The following is a 6,585-nucleotide window of genomic DNA, read 5'->3' on the forward strand; positions in this document are numbered from 1 at the left end:
CACACAAATTTCCCCTCAGTTTTTACATTCTTTACAGTAAGAATATATATACCAATGACAAGCTAATTGTAGTTTGCAAGATTCCTCAGTAGATATGTAGGTTTTAGGGTTACTGCCCGTGTGGGGTTTTTTTTTCATCTTGATCCTGTCTTATGTCTACTGGGCCTAACTACGAAATCGCAGCTACAACCGTTTTCCTTTTATTGTATGCTGCAATCGTTCTATTTGTATAATTTGAGGAACCAAAATTAATATGAAAAAAATGAATTTCCTCTGACCCTGCAACCCTCATCAAAGTCATTAGACCTGTTGAAAGGTGGTACTCTGCGATACCGCTGAATCTCCAGATTTTTGTATGGTACATCGTTCTAACAAAACCCCCAATATCCGAATAAAAAAAAATAAGAGTTTAAAAGTTTAACATTAAGGTTTCTTACAGTTCATGTAGACATTTTTATTTAAATTCCAATTTTGGATAAATCCCTTGTATCTCAATGTGATACAATAAAAACAATTAATCCCCAGCTACTCAAATGTTTGCCATTCATAATCAAATGTTAATTTAAAAAGCATTTTCCACTTAAGGTATTTCACATAATGTGTCAGATATTTCAATTCCTCAGTCCTTTCCTATTTCTTAAAATCATTTACATGTTGTAATTAATTATGTGACCCACTTTGTATACCCTGCCACACTGTGACATGAAGTGGCGACGTATTTTGTGATGGCCTCCAGAAAAGTTCATCCACCTGTCGCCTAGTGCATTTTGTATTGGAAACACGAAAATGATAATTTTGTAATTTCATATTGTTATACAAAATATGAAAGCAACTAAACAAATATCGAACAGGCGAGCCATACATCTTCATATTATTTAACAAGAAAATCATTATAAACAGACAAACGTATTGATTCTCGGTCAGCTGTATTAGCCCTCGGCCTTACAAGCCTCGAGACCTATATAGCCCTCCCCCTACAGCCTCGAGAACTATATAGCCCTCCTCCCTACAAGCGTCGAGACATATATAGCCCTCCTCTCTACAAGCCTCGAGACCTATATACCCCTAATTGTTTTAGAATGAGGGACCAAAAGGGGGCCGTAAAAGTTTTCCATAGAATTTAACTATGTAACTACAGATACGCTATCACAATAAGTTCTCATGACTTTTCCCCTCTTTTACTGTTTTGCTGCTGATTTTTCCCTTTACTGTTTTAGACTTTGTTACTTAGTATTTGCTGCCAAAATGTAGGGCAAGGATCACATTTTCAAGGTTTTTTTTCATTCAGTAATTTTATGTAGAAGTTGTGATTTGGTCCTATGGAAAAAGGTCAAAATATAGGACATTTGGCCTGGGTCTCTGTAGCATAGGTGCTAAATAAATAAATTGGTGGTGATTTTTTTCTGATACTCTTATAAATATCTGTATTTATACATACGGTGAAACTTTTATTGAGTTTGAAGCAATGGTTTTTTTATACACGTCTGTGTCAAATTGGTCTCTTGAAATGCACTTTGAAAAATTAATTGTGGTCTCGTACCTACAACAAAACACTATGAACGTCTATGATATTATTCCACAATATTCTATATTAATTGTGGTGTCGTACCTACAACAAAACATTATGAACGTCTATGATATTATTCCACAATATTCTATGTTAATTATGCTGTCGTACCTACAACACAACAATATGAACGTCTATGATATTATTCCACAATATTCTATGGTTTTACTTGGATTGATTTTGCGGGTAAAGACTTGAACTTACGAAACTAGAGCAGGTCCAGGCCTTCCATTAAAAGACTTGAACTTACGAAACTAGAGCAGGTCCAGGCCTTCCATTAAAAGACTTGGACTTACGAAACTAGAGCAGGTCCAGGCCTTTCATTAAAAGACTTGAACTTACGAAACTAGAGCAGGTCCAGGCCTTTCATTTCAAGACTTACGAAACTAGAGCAGGTCCAGTCCTTTTATTAAAAGACTTGAACTTACGAAACTAGAGCAGGTCCAGGTTTTTTTATTAAAAAGCGGTACCAGTTACTTTTACCCGTCTAAGCTACTGAAAGTTAACTCCAGAATTTAAAATTCCACACCTACCTCATGTGAACAGAGTTTAACTGTATTATGCTGCGCCCGACGAAGCTTTTTATTTACTAGTAAATGTATAAAGCATAAAATGTGATTTAAATTGTTTTCATTGATATAAAAAAAATTAATTACCAAAATATGAAATTGATTTTACAACCAAATATCATGAATTGATTAAGTATGGTTAGGCCTAAAAACCAGGCAGGTGGTGATTCTTCATGATCTAAAGATAATCAAGTAAACTGTTGAAATACATTTATAAGGTCCAAAAACAAGTCCTCCTATGTTAAATTCCTTGGATCTGCTAAACTATTGTTTTTATTGGTTTTGTGTAAAAAAATTCTGAAATTTTTCCGTAGTTTTCTGTAGTTAAGAACGTAACCAAATTTTTAAATTTAATATCTGCAGTGGACGCCTTTCATTTACACTTATTTTATGAATACAGTTTTTAGGCCTTCTGAAGGTTTCAAATAGAAAGAAAACATTTGGGATATGAAAATGCATGAATTACTAATCATTTTTAAACTTCTGTCCGGTTTTAAGGCAGACCTATACTAGATACATACATACAAATGTATAATACACATAAATTTGTTAGTTAGCCAGGTTATCAATGAAATCATCACACGGCAGAATATGAGATTCCCTTATATTTCCACTGATTTATTATACTACGTTTTCTGTCATCTTATGACAGTGCTGCAATTGAATTAATTCACACTCATTATGTTGATGTGGAAACTCCATGATTGACAAAAATGTCACTGAATAAAATAGTTTCTTAAAAAAAAAGGTTTAACACTTCTAAAATCAAACTGTTACACTGATTTTTTCGGTGTCAAACAATATTTTGACCCCACAAAATATTGCATGATAGTATATCCCCAGTGATATTTTGACAGCCCCAAACTGCAAACTGAAATAAAAACAAAGGGGTTGAATATCATAACAGGGGGTAATTTATCACTGCAGGGGATGGGGGCGGGGGTAATATATCGCAGCAGAGAGAGTAAGTATTGCAGCAGAGGTTTAAAATATCATAACGGGGGGAGCAATACTTCCCTTGCCCCTTGGAATCCTAATAAACTGAAGAATCTGTGCACATAAGCATCGACCTTTATGTTATAAATAAACCACTGGAAAACTATAGATATTTTCAATTTAAAAAGTAGAAGAAAGATATCACCATTAATACTACATGTATTATATTTTATTTTTACTAGTTTACAGCAATGATCAGATTGACAGAGGACATGTCTTAAGCAAAGCAGAGAAAATGAGGAAGATGAGTACATTTGTCAATGATCTGGATTTTAGGAAGTGTTAAGATGCGAGTAAGTATTAGAATTTTTAACTTTTACGTTCCTTTGAACTATTGCTTGAATATTTTGCCTATTAGAACTCAAGAACTTGCAGTAATTTTGTTGCATATTACTCTTTATTCATAGATTTCATAAGACCATCAATGTTTTACAATTAGAACATTTTAATCTGTGGTTTCTATGGAAACACCAAAAATTGATAGGTATCTTATTGAAGTTTAATAGAAATTTCTTTATAAATTGTCCAGTAGTTTATAAGGCAATAGTCAATTAATATAAAGACCATCTATTTTTTCCTGATGTTAACAGTGTCTGTAATTTATGGAAGACAAAGTATTTCCCCTGAAGTAAACAGTGTTTGTAATTTATGGAAGACAAAGTATTTCCCCTGAAGTAAACAGTGTTTGTAATTTAAGGAAGATCAACTCTTTTTCATGAAGTTAACAGTGTCTGTAATTTATTGAAGACCAACTCTTTTTCTTGAAGTTTCAGTGTCTGTAATTTACATCTGATGTATCATGAAATTCTTGGTAAACGGAATACCTATCTAAACCAAACTGGTTCTAAAGGTTTAGACTGCTTACAAATTGTAACAATGGAGGTAATTCATCGCAGTAGGGGGAATATTTATCACATCAGGCGGATTAAAATATCATAACGTGGGTTTAATTCATCGCAGAAGGGGGGAATATCATAACAGGGGGTTAAAATTTCACAGTAGAGGGGTTAATTTATCGCAGCCGGGGGATATCGCAGTGCATGGAGGGGAGTAATTTATCGCGTCGGGGGTTAAAATATTATAACATGATGGTTTAAATATTGCAGCAAGGGGTAAAATATGGCAGCGTGGGTTAGTTAGATTATCAAGGCAGGAGGTTGAAATATCATAATAGGGGATTGCAGCGGGGGAGTTATATATTATTTTGACCCTCTGGTGCGATAAATTATCCCTCTCCCTGTTATGATATTGTAACCCCCTGCTGCGGTATATTAGCCCCCTTCTGTGTTAAATTAACCCTGTCTAGAGCTGTTAAAATGTCTTAAGGGGGACTATGTTCAAATAACCCCGGAGGACAGTATCTCATTCAATGTATGTACACATGTATATAATATATATCTGTACAGGACTGTCAGGAGGGGAAAAAAGCGAGAAAGTATCGCCTATGAATTAATCATCAATCCTTTAATGATTCTTATGGATGTAAGTGTTTATTTTGTGTACCTTTGTCGTGTGATATTTTGACCCCAGGGTTCAAATATCATAGCAAAATCGCAAAAGTTTGACCCGACTCCACTTATGATATTCAACCTCCTGTTGTACTTTGATATTTTTACCCCCCTCCCTTTACAGCAAGTTATTTGACAAATGTATGTTTTTAAACCTTCCTTGAGATGAAAATGTCATGAGGCTGAAAATATCAAAGGGCATTGCAGGTGCTTGTTTCACTATTTCAATATTAATAATAACGGAGTCACGTGACGAGACTTACATACCCCATTAATATTATTTATTATATCAAAATTACTGCATATTCTTTAATTCTTTGTGTTTTTTTCCAATAAAAGGAAATTCGAAATGGGATCTGAACATTGAGACACACGAATGAAAGGTAATTTTGTTTCTAAAAAAATACAGTGATAAACATGATATAAAAAACTTTTACAAAAAACATATGAAGTCATGACTTCACATCATGATTTTAAAGCCATTGTTATGCTTATTTATTTTGTTAAAAAAATTATCAGCAAGGAAGAAGACTCCATGTTGATTTGACAGATGAACCTACTAGTAGAGGATGGAGTTCTCCTAACCAGGATTTTACACTAACTCGCTAGGCAACCCACAGGACTTTGTGATAGATAATAAAAGTCTGAATTCAGTCTGACAGGAAGTTACATCCAGCAGAACTTTCCAGGATTTATAAATTTCAATAACTTGTTGTTTGTGTTCTAGGTACATGTATGTAATACATTTGGGGCAAAAGAGACAATATTGAGAAAAATGATGTGCCATCCATTGTCTGATTCTTACATAAAATGGTACTTAAAAGTAGGCATATGTTGTATTTTTTTTTTTTTTTTTTGTACAAGTGGGGATATATATGCTTTGATAGTGCTCATAAAACCACATGCAACTTCATGATTGAACAGGAACATACATAAGGATTGGAATATGGAACAGTCTTTATTGTCATCCAACCACTGAAAACATATGCCAGAAACAATAATAAAACCACAGCGACAACGATACACCAGTCATACCATTCTATATCCTATCAGAAGGGGAGGTTACTATATCTTTACATTTTTGTGGTTTGTGCATAAATTTATTTCTAAAAAAATGAGATATTATCCGTTGTTTACTGTATTTCATTCATAAAACTATTAATCATATTTTGTATGGATTAAGATTCAATGTTTGAAATAAATTTTATCTAAAGTGATTTTATTCCAAAAAGCTTTATATGTATTTACTAATCAAAGTACAGTTAAACCTTTATCGTTTATGCAAGTTAAATATTACATTTAAACTGGCATGAAATGATTCCATTGAGTGTCTGGTTTGGTGAGGTTTTCTCTTTATCCAGGGATTGGATTAGACATGTTTCACTGTACTGGCATGAAATGACTCCATGGGTGTCTGGTTTGGTGAGGTTTTCTCTTTATCCAGGGTTTGGGTTAGACATGTTTCACTGTACTGGTATGAAATGACTCCATGGATAGTCTTGTTTGGAGAGGTTTTCACTGAATTCAGGGTTCAGTTGACATGTTTCACTGTACTCACATGAAATGATTCCATGGAGTGTCTGGTTTGGAGAGGTTTTCACTTTATTTAGGGTTTGGTTTAGGCATGATTCACTGTTCTGGCATAAAATGACTCCATGGAGTGTCTGGTTTGGAGAGGTTTTTAACTTAATACAGGGTTCAGTTTAGACATGTTTCATGGTACTGATATGAAATGATTCCATTGAGTGTCTGGTTTGGAGAGGTTTTCATTTAATACAGGGTTAAGTTTAGACATATTTCACTGTACTGGTATGAAATGATTCCATGGAGTGCCTTGTTATGAGGGGTTTTCACTGAATTCAGGGTTCAGTTTAGACATATTTCACTGTACTGGTATGAAATGATTCTATCGACTGTATGGTTTGGAGAGGTTTTCACTTTATTC

Source organism: Perna viridis, chromosome 13 (assembly GCF_037379345.1).
Source record: "Perna viridis isolate PV_CMFRI_1.1 ecotype Kerala chromosome 13, ASM3737934v1, whole genome shotgun sequence".
In the NCBI taxonomy this organism is placed as follows: domain Eukaryota; kingdom Metazoa; phylum Mollusca; class Bivalvia; order Mytilida; family Mytilidae; genus Perna; species Perna viridis.